General features: G+C 62.7%; 13 non-coding genes across 13 annotated transcripts; all 13 read right to left on the bottom strand.

Moving 5' to 3' along the window:
* Positions 1-412: 412 nt before the first annotated feature.
* LOC141245938 (U1 spliceosomal RNA) lies at positions 413-576 on the bottom strand. The gene has a single exon (XR_012309580.1). It is a non-coding gene; the product is annotated as a U1 spliceosomal RNA (small nuclear RNA).
* Positions 577-1,491: 915 nt separating this feature from the next.
* LOC141245936 (U1 spliceosomal RNA) lies at positions 1,492-1,655 on the bottom strand. The gene has a single exon (XR_012309578.1). It is a non-coding gene; the product is annotated as a U1 spliceosomal RNA (small nuclear RNA).
* A 915-nt stretch (positions 1,656-2,570) lies between these two features.
* On the bottom strand, positions 2,571-2,734 carry LOC141245934 (U1 spliceosomal RNA). The gene has a single exon (XR_012309577.1). It is a non-coding gene; the product is annotated as a U1 spliceosomal RNA (small nuclear RNA).
* Positions 2,735-3,649: 915 nt separating this feature from the next.
* On the bottom strand, positions 3,650-3,813 carry LOC141245933 (U1 spliceosomal RNA). The gene has a single exon (XR_012309576.1). It is a non-coding gene; the product is annotated as a U1 spliceosomal RNA (small nuclear RNA).
* Positions 3,814-4,728: 915 nt separating this feature from the next.
* Positions 4,729-4,892, bottom strand: LOC141245932 (U1 spliceosomal RNA). Its single transcript, XR_012309575.1, has one exon. It is a non-coding gene; the product is annotated as a U1 spliceosomal RNA (small nuclear RNA).
* A 915-nt stretch (positions 4,893-5,807) lies between these two features.
* On the bottom strand, positions 5,808-5,971 carry LOC141245931 (U1 spliceosomal RNA). Its single transcript, XR_012309574.1, has one exon. It is a non-coding gene; the product is annotated as a U1 spliceosomal RNA (small nuclear RNA).
* A 915-nt stretch (positions 5,972-6,886) lies between these two features.
* LOC141245930 (U1 spliceosomal RNA) lies at positions 6,887-7,050 on the bottom strand. The gene has a single exon (XR_012309573.1). It is a non-coding gene; the product is annotated as a U1 spliceosomal RNA (small nuclear RNA).
* Positions 7,051-7,965: 915 nt separating this feature from the next.
* Positions 7,966-8,129, bottom strand: LOC141245929 (U1 spliceosomal RNA). Its single transcript, XR_012309572.1, has one exon. It is a non-coding gene; the product is annotated as a U1 spliceosomal RNA (small nuclear RNA).
* Positions 8,130-9,044: 915 nt separating this feature from the next.
* On the bottom strand, positions 9,045-9,208 carry LOC141245928 (U1 spliceosomal RNA). The gene has a single exon (XR_012309571.1). It is a non-coding gene; the product is annotated as a U1 spliceosomal RNA (small nuclear RNA).
* A 915-nt stretch (positions 9,209-10,123) lies between these two features.
* LOC141245927 (U1 spliceosomal RNA) lies at positions 10,124-10,287 on the bottom strand. Its single transcript, XR_012309570.1, has one exon. It is a non-coding gene; the product is annotated as a U1 spliceosomal RNA (small nuclear RNA).
* Positions 10,288-11,202: 915 nt separating this feature from the next.
* LOC141245926 (U1 spliceosomal RNA) lies at positions 11,203-11,366 on the bottom strand. The gene has a single exon (XR_012309569.1). It is a non-coding gene; the product is annotated as a U1 spliceosomal RNA (small nuclear RNA).
* A 915-nt stretch (positions 11,367-12,281) lies between these two features.
* Positions 12,282-12,445, bottom strand: LOC141245924 (U1 spliceosomal RNA). The gene has a single exon (XR_012309567.1). It is a non-coding gene; the product is annotated as a U1 spliceosomal RNA (small nuclear RNA).
* Positions 12,446-13,360: 915 nt separating this feature from the next.
* Positions 13,361-13,524, bottom strand: LOC141245923 (U1 spliceosomal RNA). The gene has a single exon (XR_012309566.1). It is a non-coding gene; the product is annotated as a U1 spliceosomal RNA (small nuclear RNA).
* Between the last annotated feature and the right edge of the window lie 421 nt (positions 13,525-13,945).

The raw sequence follows: 13,945 nt of genomic DNA, 5'->3' as shown, positions 1-13,945 counted from the left end.
GAGCGTGCCTGCGCAGGAGGAGGCTTTCGGCCGCTCGCGCTCTCCCTGGAACACGGCGTTGCCTCGTGTGCTCCAAAGCATGCCTTTGGTTCGCTGCAAATCCAGCATGTTGGGGCGCTAGTCCCGACACCTGCAGAAGAGCAGAGGGAGCCATGTCGTCACCAAGTGAATGAGATGCAAACGAGCAGATCAATCCCCAGCAGCAGGCAGGGGGCGCCAAGTCCAACAAACAAAGCACAAAGCAAAGGCAAAAGGCCCCAAGCCAACAAAGAAGCAAGCAACTCGTCCCTTCTTAGCCAGGGCAGGGAGAAGGTGGCGGCGTAGGCCCACAAGGGGGAGCCAAAGGCCACGTCCACCTCTCCGAGCTTCTCATCATTCCCAAAGCACTGTTCTGTCATTGACTGGAGGAAATCAGGGGAAAGCGCGAACGCAGTCCCCCACTACCACAAATTATGCAGTCGAGTTTCCCGCATTTGGGGAAATCGCAGGGGTCAGCACACCCGGAGTGCAATGGATGAGCCTCACCCTGGGAGAACCACCTTAGTGATCATGGTATCTCCCCTGCCAGGTAAGTATGAGTTGGAGCCCGCCGGGCCGACGAGCGCCCCTCTGGCGCAGCCCCCCAGCATCGCGGAGTCTCGTGCACCAAAAGTAAGGGGTGGTGTGGCCCGGCGGCGCCTGCACGGACGCTCCCCGAGTGGGTGACGCCGGGCGCTCAAGGCGCAGCTGACGCCCCGTCCGTCCCCCAGAGGGCAGGCCGAGCTCAAGCGGAAAACCGTCCAAGATGCACAGCAGCAGCAGCCTGATCATTTGCATATAGGGGCGGCTGCTCCCAAGCACTACGTCGCTGCGGCCGGGAACAGGCAGGCAGCTAGAGCTCTGCAGCTGCCACCCTCTGCTGGCACCCTGTCGTGACTCACTCAGCTGCGGCCAGGAGGACGCACGGTGGAGGAGGCTCAAGGGCAGGCCCAGCAGCTGCTTCGGGTCGACCGACCGAACGGCAGACAGCTGTGCACCGGCGGGCCACTCACAACTCCAGCTCCGGCCGCGAGATGGGGACGCTGCAAGTGGCCACCCTTGAGCGTGCCTGCGCAGGAGGAGGCTTTCGGCCGCTCGCGCTCTCCCTGGAACACGGCGTTGCCTCGTGTGCTCCAAAGCATGCCTTTGGTTCGCTGCAAATCCAGCATGTTGGGGCGCTAGTCCCGACACCTGCAGAAGAGCAGAGGGAGCCATGTCGTCACCAAGTGAATGAGATGCAAACGAGCAGATCAATCCCCAGCAGCAGGCAGGGGGCGCCAAGTCCAACAAACAAAGCACAAAGCAAAGGCAAAAGGCCCCAAGCCAACAAAGAAGCAAGCAACTCGTCCCTTCTTAGCCAGGGCAGGGAGAAGGTGGCGGCGTAGGCCCACAAGGGGGAGCCAAAGGCCACGTCCACCTCTCCGAGCTTCTCATCATTCCCAAAGCACTGTTCTGTCATTGACTGGAGGAAATCAGGGGAAAGCGCGAACGCAGTCCCCCACTACCACAAATTATGCAGTCGAGTTTCCCGCATTTGGGGAAATCGCAGGGGTCAGCACACCCGGAGTGCAATGGATGAGCCTCACCCTGGGAGAACCACCTTAGTGATCATGGTATCTCCCCTGCCAGGTAAGTATGAGTCGGAGCCCGCCGGGCCGACGAGCGCCCCTCTGGCGCAGCCCCCCAGCATCGCGGAGTCTCGTGCACCAAAAGTAAGGGGTGGTGTGGCCCGGCGGCGCCTGCACGGACGCTCCCCGAGTGGGTGACGCCGGGCGCTCAAGGCGCAGCTGACGCCCCGTCCGTCCCCCAGAGGGCAGGCCGAGCTCAAGCGGAAAACCGTCCAAGATGCACAGCAGCAGCAGCCTGATCATTTGCATATAGGGGCGGCTGCTCCCAAGCACTACGTCGCTGCGGCCGGGAACAGGCAGGCAGCTAGAGCTCTGCAGCTGCCACCCTCTGCTGGCACCCTGTCGTGACTCACTCAGCTGCGGCCAGGAGGACGCACGGTGGAGGAGGCTCAAGGGCAGGCCCAGCAGCTGCTTCGGGTCGACCGACCGAACGGCAGACAGCTGTGCACCGGCGGGCCACTCACAACTCCAGCTCCGGCCGCGAGATGGGGACGCTGCAAGTGGCCACCCTTGAGCGTGCCTGCGCAGGAGGAGGCTTTCGGCCGCTCGCGCTCTCCCTGGAACACGGCGTTGCCTCGTGTGCTCCAAAGCATGCCTTTGGTTCGCTGCAAATCCAGCATGTTGGGGCGCTAGTCCCGACACCTGCAGAAGAGCAGAGGGAGCCATGTCGTCACCAAGTGAATGAGATGCAAACGAGCAGATCAATCCCCAGCAGCAGGCAGGGGGCGCCAAGTCCAACAAACAAAGCACAAAGCAAAGGCAAAAGGCCCCAAGCCAACAAAGAAGCAAGCAACTCGTCCCTTCTTAGCCAGGGCAGGGAGAAGGTGGCGGCGTAGGCCCACAAGGGGGAGCCAAAGGCCACGTCCACCTCTCCGAGCTTCTCATCATTCCCAAAGCACTGTTCTGTCATTGACTGGAGGAAATCAGGGGAAAGCGCGAACGCAGTCCCCCACTACCACAAATTATGCAGTCGAGTTTCCCGCATTTGGGGAAATCGCAGGGGTCAGCACACCCGGAGTGCAATGGATGAGCCTCACCCTGGGAGAACCACCTTAGTGATCATGGTATCTCCCCTGCCAGGTAAGTATGAGTCGGAGCCCGCCGGGCCGACGAGCGCCCCTCTGGCGCAGCCCCCCAGCATCGCGGAGTCTCGTGCACCAAAAGTAAGGGGTGGTGTGGCCCGGCGGCGCCTGCACGGACGCTCCCCGAGTGGGTGACGCCGGGCGCTCAAGGCGCAGCTGACGCCCCGTCCGTCCCCCAGAGGGCAGGCCGAGCTCAAGCGGAAAACCGTCCAAGATGCACAGCAGCAGCAGCCTGATCATTTGCATATAGGGGCGGCTGCTCCCAAGCACTACGTCGCTGCGGCCGGGAACAGGCAGGCAGCTAGAGCTCTGCAGCTGCCACCCTCTGCTGGCACCCTGTCGTGACTCACTCAGCTGCGGCCAGGAGGACGCACGGTGGAGGAGGCTCAAGGGCAGGCCCAGCAGCTGCTTCGGGTCGACCGACCGAACGGCAGACAGCTGTGCACCGGCGGGCCACTCACAACTCCAGCTCCGGCCGCGAGATGGGGACGCTGCAAGTGGCCACCCTTGAGCGTGCCTGCGCAGGAGGAGGCTTTCGGCCGCTCGCGCTCTCCCTGGAACACGGCGTTGCCTCGTGTGCTCCAAAGCATGCCTTTGGTTCGCTGCAAATCCAGCATGTTGGGGCGCTAGTCCCGACACCTGCAGAAGAGCAGAGGGAGCCATGTCGTCACCAAGTGAATGAGATGCAAACGAGCAGATCAATCCCCAGCAGCAGGCAGGGGGCGCCAAGTCCAACAAACAAAGCACAAAGCAAAGGCAAAAGGCCCCAAGCCAACAAAGAAGCAAGCAACTCGTCCCTTCTTAGCCAGGGCAGGGAGAAGGTGGCGGCGTAGGCCCACAAGGGGGAGCCAAAGGCCACGTCCACCTCTCCGAGCTTCTCATCATTCCCAAAGCACTGTTCTGTCATTGACTGGAGGAAATCAGGGGAAAGCGCGAACGCAGTCCCCCACTACCACAAATTATGCAGTCGAGTTTCCCGCATTTGGGGAAATCGCAGGGGTCAGCACACCCGGAGTGCAATGGATGAGCCTCACCCTGGGAGAACCACCTTAGTGATCATGGTATCTCCCCTGCCAGGTAAGTATGAGTCGGAGCCCGCCGGGCCGACGAGCGCCCCTCTGGCGCAGCCCCCCAGCATCGCGGAGTCTCGTGCACCAAAAGTAAGGGGTGGTGTGGCCCGGCGGCGCCTGCACGGACGCTCCCCGAGTGGGTGACGCCGGGCGCTCAAGGCGCAGCTGACGCCCCGTCCGTCCCCCAGAGGGCAGGCCGAGCTCAAGCGGAAAACCGTCCAAGATGCACAGCAGCAGCAGCCTGATCATTTGCATATAGGGGCGGCTGCTCCCAAGCACTACGTCGCTGCGGCCGGGAACAGGCAGGCAGCTAGAGCTCTGCAGCTGCCACCCTCTGCTGGCACCCTGTCGTGACTCACTCAGCTGCGGCCAGGAGGACGCACGGTGGAGGAGGCTCAAGGGCAGGCCCAGCAGCTGCTTCGGGTCGACCGACCGAACGGCAGACAGCTGTGCACCGGCGGGCCACTCACAACTCCAGCTCCGGCCGCGAGATGGGGACGCTGCAAGTGGCCACCCTTGAGCGTGCCTGCGCAGGAGGAGGCTTTCGGCCGCTCGCGCTCTCCCTGGAACACGGCGTTGCCTCGTGTGCTCCAAAGCATGCCTTTGGTTCGCTGCAAATCCAGCATGTTGGGGCGCTAGTCCCGACACCTGCAGAAGAGCAGAGGGAGCCATGTCGTCACCAAGTGAATGAGATGCAAACGAGCAGATCAATCCCCAGCAGCAGGCAGGGGGCGCCAAGTCCAACAAACAAAGCACAAAGCAAAGGCAAAAGGCCCCAAGCCAACAAAGAAGCAAGCAACTCGTCCCTTCTTAGCCAGGGCAGGGAGAAGGTGGCGGCGTAGGCCCACAAGGGGGAGCCAAAGGCCACGTCCACCTCTCCGAGCTTCTCATCATTCCCAAAGCACTGTTCTGTCATTGACTGGAGGAAATCAGGGGAAAGCGCGAACGCAGTCCCCCACTACCACAAATTATGCAGTCGAGTTTCCCGCATTTGGGGAAATCGCAGGGGTCAGCACACCCGGAGTGCAATGGATGAGCCTCACCCTGGGAGAACCACCTTAGTGATCATGGTATCTCCCCTGCCAGGTAAGTATGAGTCGGAGCCCGCCGGGCCGACGAGCGCCCCTCTGGCGCAGCCCCCCAGCATCGCGGAGTCTCGTGCACCAAAAGTAAGGGGTGGTGTGGCCCGGCGGCGCCTGCACGGACGCTCCCCGAGTGGGTGACGCCGGGCGCTCAAGGCGCAGCTGACGCCCCGTCCGTCCCCCAGAGGGCAGGCCGAGCTCAAGCGGAAAACCGTCCAAGATGCACAGCAGCAGCAGCCTGATCATTTGCATATAGGGGCGGCTGCTCCCAAGCACTACGTCGCTGCGGCCGGGAACAGGCAGGCAGCTAGAGCTCTGCAGCTGCCACCCTCTGCTGGCACCCTGTCGTGACTCACTCAGCTGCGGCCAGGAGGACGCACGGTGGAGGAGGCTCAAGGGCAGGCCCAGCAGCTGCTTCGGGTCGACCGACCGAACGGCAGACAGCTGTGCACCGGCGGGCCACTCACAACTCCAGCTCCGGCCGCGAGATGGGGACGCTGCAAGTGGCCACCCTTGAGCGTGCCTGCGCAGGAGGAGGCTTTCGGCCGCTCGCGCTCTCCCTGGAACACGGCGTTGCCTCGTGTGCTCCAAAGCATGCCTTTGGTTCGCTGCAAATCCAGCATGTTGGGGCGCTAGTCCCGACACCTGCAGAAGAGCAGAGGGAGCCATGTCGTCACCAAGTGAATGAGATGCAAACGAGCAGATCAATCCCCAGCAGCAGGCAGGGGGCGCCAAGTCCAACAAACAAAGCACAAAGCAAAGGCAAAAGGCCCCAAGCCAACAAAGAAGCAAGCAACTCGTCCCTTCTTAGCCAGGGCAGGGAGAAGGTGGCGGCGTAGGCCCACAAGGGGGAGCCAAAGGCCACGTCCACCTCTCCGAGCTTCTCATCATTCCCAAAGCACTGTTCTGTCATTGACTGGAGGAAATCAGGGGAAAGCGCGAACGCAGTCCCCCACTACCACAAATTATGCAGTCGAGTTTCCCGCATTTGGGGAAATCGCAGGGGTCAGCACACCCGGAGTGCAATGGATGAGCCTCACCCTGGGAGAACCACCTTAGTGATCATGGTATCTCCCCTGCCAGGTAAGTATGAGTCGGAGCCCGCCGGGCCGACGAGCGCCCCTCTGGCGCAGCCCCCCAGCATCGCGGAGTCTCGTGCACCAAAAGTAAGGGGTGGTGTGGCCCGGCGGCGCCTGCACGGACGCTCCCCGAGTGGGTGACGCCGGGCGCTCAAGGCGCAGCTGACGCCCCGTCCGTCCCCCAGAGGGCAGGCCGAGCTCAAGCGGAAAACCGTCCAAGATGCACAGCAGCAGCAGCCTGATCATTTGCATATAGGGGCGGCTGCTCCCAAGCACTACGTCGCTGCGGCCGGGAACAGGCAGGCAGCTAGAGCTCTGCAGCTGCCACCCTCTGCTGGCACCCTGTCGTGACTCACTCAGCTGCGGCCAGGAGGACGCACGGTGGAGGAGGCTCAAGGGCAGGCCCAGCAGCTGCTTCGGGTCGACCGACCGAACGGCAGACAGCTGTGCACCGGCGGGCCACTCACAACTCCAGCTCCGGCCGCGAGATGGGGACGCTGCAAGTGGCCACCCTTGAGCGTGCCTGCGCAGGAGGAGGCTTTCGGCCGCTCGCGCTCTCCCTGGAACACGGCGTTGCCTCGTGTGCTCCAAAGCATGCCTTTGGTTCGCTGCAAATCCAGCATGTTGGGGCGCTAGTCCCGACACCTGCAGAAGAGCAGAGGGAGCCATGTCGTCACCAAGTGAATGAGATGCAAACGAGCAGATCAATCCCCAGCAGCAGGCAGGGGGCGCCAAGTCCAACAAACAAAGCACAAAGCAAAGGCAAAAGGCCCCAAGCCAACAAAGAAGCAAGCAACTCGTCCCTTCTTAGCCAGGGCAGGGAGAAGGTGGCGGCGTAGGCCCACAAGGGGGAGCCAAAGGCCACGTCCACCTCTCCGAGCTTCTCATCATTCCCAAAGCACTGTTCTGTCATTGACTGGAGGAAATCAGGGGAAAGCGCGAACGCAGTCCCCCACTACCACAAATTATGCAGTCGAGTTTCCCGCATTTGGGGAAATCGCAGGGGTCAGCACACCCGGAGTGCAATGGATGAGCCTCACCCTGGGAGAACCACCTTAGTGATCATGGTATCTCCCCTGCCAGGTAAGTATGAGTCGGAGCCCGCCGGGCCGACGAGCGCCCCTCTGGCGCAGCCCCCCAGCATCGCGGAGTCTCGTGCACCAAAAGTAAGGGGTGGTGTGGCCCGGCGGCGCCTGCACGGACGCTCCCCGAGTGGGTGACGCCGGGCGCTCAAGGCGCAGCTGACGCCCCGTCCGTCCCCCAGAGGGCAGGCCGAGCTCAAGCGGAAAACCGTCCAAGATGCACAGCAGCAGCAGCCTGATCATTTGCATATAGGGGCGGCTGCTCCCAAGCACTACGTCGCTGCGGCCGGGAACAGGCAGGCAGCTAGAGCTCTGCAGCTGCCACCCTCTGCTGGCACCCTGTCGTGACTCACTCAGCTGCGGCCAGGAGGACGCACGGTGGAGGAGGCTCAAGGGCAGGCCCAGCAGCTGCTTCGGGTCGACCGACCGAACGGCAGACAGCTGTGCACCGGCGGGCCACTCACAACTCCAGCTCCGGCCGCGAGATGGGGACGCTGCAAGTGGCCACCCTTGAGCGTGCCTGCGCAGGAGGAGGCTTTCGGCCGCTCGCGCTCTCCCTGGAACACGGCGTTGCCTCGTGTGCTCCAAAGCATGCCTTTGGTTCGCTGCAAATCCAGCATGTTGGGGCGCTAGTCCCGACACCTGCAGAAGAGCAGAGGGAGCCATGTCGTCACCAAGTGAATGAGATGCAAACGAGCAGATCAATCCCCAGCAGCAGGCAGGGGGCGCCAAGTCCAACAAACAAAGCACAAAGCAAAGGCAAAAGGCCCCAAGCCAACAAAGAAGCAAGCAACTCGTCCCTTCTTAGCCAGGGCAGGGAGAAGGTGGCGGCGTAGGCCCACAAGGGGGAGCCAAAGGCCACGTCCACCTCTCCGAGCTTCTCATCATTCCCAAAGCACTGTTCTGTCATTGACTGGAGGAAATCAGGGGAAAGCGCGAACGCAGTCCCCCACTACCACAAATTATGCAGTCGAGTTTCCCGCATTTGGGGAAATCGCAGGGGTCAGCACACCCGGAGTGCAATGGATGAGCCTCACCCTGGGAGAACCACCTTAGTGATCATGGTATCTCCCCTGCCAGGTAAGTATGAGTTGGAGCCCGCCGGGCCGACGAGCGCCCCTCTGGCGCAGCCCCCCAGCATCGCGGAGTCTCGTGCACCAAAAGTAAGGGGTGGTGTGGCCCGGCGGCGCCTGCACGGACGCTCCCCGAGTGGGTGACGCCGGGCGCTCAAGGCGCAGCTGACGCCCCGTCCGTCCCCCAGAGGGCAGGCCGAGCTCAAGCGGAAAACCGTCCAAGATGCACAGCAGCAGCAGCCTGATCATTTGCATATAGGGGCGGCTGCTCCCAAGCACTACGTCGCTGCGGCCGGGAACAGGCAGGCAGCTAGAGCTCTGCAGCTGCCACCCTCTGCTGGCACCCTGTCGTGACTCACTCAGCTGCGGCCAGGAGGACGCACGGTGGAGGAGGCTCAAGGGCAGGCCCAGCAGCTGCTTCGGGTCGACCGACCGAACGGCAGACAGCTGTGCACCGGCGGGCCACTCACAACTCCAGCTCCGGCCGCGAGATGGGGACGCTGCAAGTGGCCACCCTTGAGCGTGCCTGCGCAGGAGGAGGCTTTCGGCCGCTCGCGCTCTCCCTGGAACACGGCGTTGCCTCGTGTGCTCCAAAGCATGCCTTTGGTTCGCTGCAAATCCAGCATGTTGGGGCGCTAGTCCCGACACCTGCAGAAGAGCAGAGGGAGCCATGTCGTCACCAAGTGAATGAGATGCAAACGAGCAGATCAATCCCCAGCAGCAGGCAGGGGGCGCCAAGTCCAACAAACAAAGCACAAAGCAAAGGCAAAAGGCCCCAAGCCAACAAAGAAGCAAGCAACTCGTCCCTTCTTAGCCAGGGCAGGGAGAAGGTGGCGGCGTAGGCCCACAAGGGGGAGCCAAAGGCCACGTCCACCTCTCCGAGCTTCTCATCATTCCCAAAGCACTGTTCTGTCATTGACTGGAGGAAATCAGGGGAAAGCGCGAACGCAGTCCCCCACTACCACAAATTATGCAGTCGAGTTTCCCGCATTTGGGGAAATCGCAGGGGTCAGCACACCCGGAGTGCAATGGATGAGCCTCACCCTGGGAGAACCACCTTAGTGATCATGGTATCTCCCCTGCCAGGTAAGTATGAGTTGGAGCCCGCCGGGCCGACGAGCGCCCCTCTGGCGCAGCCCCCCAGCATCGCGGAGTCTCGTGCACCAAAAGTAAGGGGTGGTGTGGCCCGGCGGCGCCTGCACGGACGCTCCCCGAGTGGGTGACGCCGGGCGCTCAAGGCGCAGCTGACGCCCCGTCCGTCCCCCAGAGGGCAGGCCGAGCTCAAGCGGAAAACCGTCCAAGATGCACAGCAGCAGCAGCCTGATCATTTGCATATAGGGGCGGCTGCTCCCAAGCACTACGTCGCTGCGGCCGGGAACAGGCAGGCAGCTAGAGCTCTGCAGCTGCCACCCTCTGCTGGCACCCTGTCGTGACTCACTCAGCTGCGGCCAGGAGGACGCACGGTGGAGGAGGCTCAAGGGCAGGCCCAGCAGCTGCTTCGGGTCGACCGACCGAACGGCAGACAGCTGTGCACCGGCGGGCCACTCACAACTCCAGCTCCGGCCGCGAGATGGGGACGCTGCAAGTGGCCACCCTTGAGCGTGCCTGCGCAGGAGGAGGCTTTCGGCCGCTCGCGCTCTCCCTGGAACACGGCGTTGCCTCGTGTGCTCCAAAGCATGCCTTTGGTTCGCTGCAAATCCAGCATGTTGGGGCGCTAGTCCCGACACCTGCAGAAGAGCAGAGGGAGCCATGTCGTCACCAAGTGAATGAGATGCAAACGAGCAGATCAATCCCCAGCAGCAGGCAGGGGGCGCCAAGTCCAACAAACAAAGCACAAAGCAAAGGCAAAAGGCCCCAAGCCAACAAAGAAGCAAGCAACTCGTCCCTTCTTAGCCAGGGCAGGGAGAAGGTGGCGGCGTAGGCCCACAAGGGGGAGCCAAAGGCCACGTCCACCTCTCCGAGCTTCTCATCATTCCCAAAGCACTGTTCTGTCATTGACTGGAGGAAATCAGGGGAAAGCGCGAACGCAGTCCCCCACTACCACAAATTATGCAGTCGAGTTTCCCGCATTTGGGGAAATCGCAGGGGTCAGCACACCCGGAGTGCAATGGATGAGCCTCACCCTGGGAGAACCACCTTAGTGATCATGGTATCTCCCCTGCCAGGTAAGTATGAGTTGGAGCCCGCCGGGCCGACGAGCGCCCCTCTGGCGCAGCCCCCCAGCATCGCGGAGTCTCGTGCACCAAAAGTAAGGGGTGGTGTGGCCCGGCGGCGCCTGCACGGACGCTCCCCGAGTGGGTGACGCCGGGCGCTCAAGGCGCAGCTGACGCCCCGTCCGTCCCCCAGAGGGCAGGCCGAGCTCAAGCGGAAAACCGTCCAAGATGCACAGCAGCAGCAGCCTGATCATTTGCATATAGGGGCGGCTGCTCCCAAGCACTACGTCGCTGCGGCCGGGAACAGGCAGGCAGCTAGAGCTCTGCAGCTGCCACCCTCTGCTGGCACCCTGTCGTGACTCACTCAGCTGCGGCCAGGAGGACGCACGGTGGAGGAGGCTCAAGGGCAGGCCCAGCAGCTGCTTCGGGTCGACCGACCGAACGGCAGACAGCTGTGCACCGGCGGGCCACTCACAACTCCAGCTCCGGCCGCGAGATGGGGACGCTGCAAGTGGCCACCCTTGAGCGTGCCTGCGCAGGAGGAGGCTTTCGGCCGCTCGCGCTCTCCCTGGAACACGGCGTTGCCTCGTGTGCTCCAAAGCATGCCTTTGGTTCGCTGCAAATCCAGCATGTTGGGGCGCTAGTCCCGACACCTGCAGAAGAGCAGAGGGAGCCATGTCGTCACCAAGTGAATGAGATGCAAACGAGCAGATCAATCCCCAGCAGCAGGCAGGGGGCGCCAAGTCCAACAAACAAAGCACAAAGCAAAGGCAAAAGGCCCCAAGCCAACAAAGAAGCAAGCAACTCGTCCCTTCTTAGCCAGGGCAGGGAGAAGGTGGCGGCGTAGGCCCACAAGGGGGAGCCAAAGGCCACGTCCACCTCTCCGAGCTTCTCATCATTCCCAAAGCACTGTTCTGTCATTGACTGGAGGAAATCAGGGGAAAGCGCGAACGCAGTCCCCCACTACCACAAATTATGCAGTCGAGTTTCCCGCATTTGGGGAAATCGCAGGGGTCAGCACACCCGGAGTGCAATGGATGAGCCTCACCCTGGGAGAACCACCTTAGTGATCATGGTATCTCCCCTGCCAGGTAAGTATGAGTTGGAGCCCGCCGGGCCGACGAGCGCCCCTCTGGCGCAGCCCCCCAGCATCGCGGAGTCTCGTGCACCAAAAGTAAGGGGTGGTGTGGCCCGGCGGCGCCTGCACGGACGCTCCCCGAGTGGGTGACGCCGGGCGCTCAAGGCGCAGCTGACGCCCCGTCCGTCCCCCAGAGGGCAGGCCGAGCTCAAGCGGAAAACCGTCCAAGATGCACAGCAGCAGCAGCCTGATCATTTGCATATAGGGGCGGCTGCTCCCAAGCACTACGTCGCTGCGGCCGGGAACAGGCAGGCAGCTAGAGCTCTGCAGCTGCCACCCTCTGCTGGCACCCTGTCGTGACTCACTCAGCTGCGGCCAGGAGGACGCACGGTGGAGGAGGCTCAAGGGCAGGCCCAGCAGCTGCTTCGGGTCGACCGACCGAACGGCAGACAGCTGTGCACCGGCGGGCCACTCACAACTCCAGCTCCGGCCGCGAGATGGGGACGCTGCAAGTGGCCACCCTTGAGCGTGCCTGCGCAGGAGGAGGCTTTCGGCCGCTCGCGCTCTCCCTGGAACACGGCGTTGCCTCGTGTGCTCCAAAGCATGCCTTTGGTTCGCTGCAAATCCAGCATGTTGGGGCGCTAGTCCCGACACCTGCAGAAGAGCAGAGGGAGCCATGTCGTCACCAAGTGAATGAGATGCAAACGAGCAGATCAATCCCCAGCAGCAGGCAGGGGGCGCCAAGTCCAACAAACAAAGCACAAAGCAAAGGCAAAAGGCCCCAAGCCAACAAAGAAGCAAGCAACTCGTCCCTTCTTAGCCAGGGCAGGGAGAAGGTGGCGGCGTAGGCCCACAAGGGGGAGCCAAAGGCCACGTCCACCTCTCCGAGCTTCTCATCATTCCCAAAGCACTGTTCTGTCATTGACTGGAGGAAATCAGGGGAAAGCGCGAACGCAGTCCCCCACTACCACAAATTATGCAGTCGAGTTTCCCGCATTTGGGGAAATCGCAGGGGTCAGCACACCCGGAGTGCAATGGATGAGCCTCACCCTGGGAGAACCACCTTAGTGATCATGGTATCTCCCCTGCCAGGTAAGTATGAGTTGGAGCCCGCCGGGCCGACGAGCGCCCCTCTGGCGCAGCCCCCCAGCATCGCGGAGTCTCGTGCACCAAAAGTAAGGGGTGGTGTGGCCCGGCGGCGCCTGCACGGACGCTCCCCGAGTGGGTGACGCCGGGCGCTCAAGGCGCAGCTGACGCCCCGTCCGTCCCCCAGAGGGCAGGCCGAGCTCAAGCGGAAAACCGTCCAAGATGCACAGCAGCAGCAGCCTGATCATTTGCATATAGGGGCGGCTGCTCCCAAGCACTACGTCGCTGCGGCCGGGAACAGGCAGGCAGCTAGAGCTCTGCAGCTGCCACCCTCTGCTGGCACCCTGTCGTGACTCACTCAGCTGCGGCCAGGAGGACGCACGGTGGAGGAGGCTCAAGGGCAGGCCCAGCAGCTGCTTCGGGTCGACCGACCGAACGGCAGACAGCTGTGCACCGGCGGGCCACTCACAACTCCAGCTCCGGCCGCGAGATGGGGACGCTGCAAGTGGCCACCCTTGAGCGTGCCTGCGCAGGAGGAGGCTTTCGGCCGCTCGCGCTCTCCCTGGAACACGGCGTTGCCTCGTGTGCTCCAAAGCATGCCTTTGGTTCGCTGCAAATCCAGCATGTTGGGGCGCTAGTCCCGACACCTGCAGAAGAGCAGAGGGAGCCATGTCGTCACCAAGTGAATGAGATGCAAACGAGCAGATCAATCCCCAGCAGCAGGCAGGGGGCGCCAAGTCCAACAAACAAAGCACAAAGCAAAGGCAAAAGGCCCCAAGCCAACAAAGAAGCAAGCAACTCGTCCCTTCTTAGCCAGGGCAGGGAGAAGGTGGCGGCGTAGGCCCACAAGGGGGAGCCAAAGGCCACGTCCACCTCTCCGAGCTTCTCATCATTCCCAAAGCACTGTTCTGTCATTGACTGGAGGAAATCAGGGGAAAGCGCGAACGCAGTCCCCCACTACCACAAATTATGCAGTCGAGTTTCCCGCATTTGGGGAAATCGCAGGGGTCAGCACACCCGGAGTGCAATGGATGAGCCTCACCCTGGGAGAACCACCTTAGTGATCATGGTATCTCCCCTGCCAGGTAAGTATGAGTTGGAGCCCGCCGGGCCGACGAGCGCCCCTCTGGCGCAGCCCCCCAGCATCGCGGAGTCTCGTGCACCAAAAGTAAGGGGTGGTGTGGCCCGGCGGCGCCTGCACGGACGCTCCCCGAGTGGGTGACGCCGGGCGCTCAAGGCGCAGCTGACGCCCCGTCCGTCCCCCAGAGGGCAGGCCGAGCTCAAGCGGAAAACCGTCCAAGATGCACAGCAGCAGCAGCCTGATCATTTGCATATAGGGGCGGCTGCTCCCAAGCACTACGTCGCTGCGGCCGGGAACAGGCAGGCAGCTAGAGCTCTGCAGCTGCCACCCTCTGCTGGCACCCTGTCGTGACTCACTCAGCTGCGGCCAGGAGGACGCACGGTGGAGGAGGCTCAAGGGCAGGCCCAGCAGCTGCTTCGGGTCGACCGACCGA

This window comes from Phyllobates terribilis, unplaced genomic scaffold (assembly GCF_046119375.1).
Source record: "Phyllobates terribilis strain yellow unplaced genomic scaffold, ASM4611937v1 Scaffold_2316__1_contigs__length_142825, whole genome shotgun sequence".
Lineage (NCBI taxonomy): Eukaryota > Metazoa > Chordata > Amphibia > Anura > Dendrobatidae > Phyllobates > Phyllobates terribilis.
The sequence above is the reverse complement of the archived record's forward strand: the minus strand, read 5'-3'. Positions and strand labels throughout refer to the sequence as shown.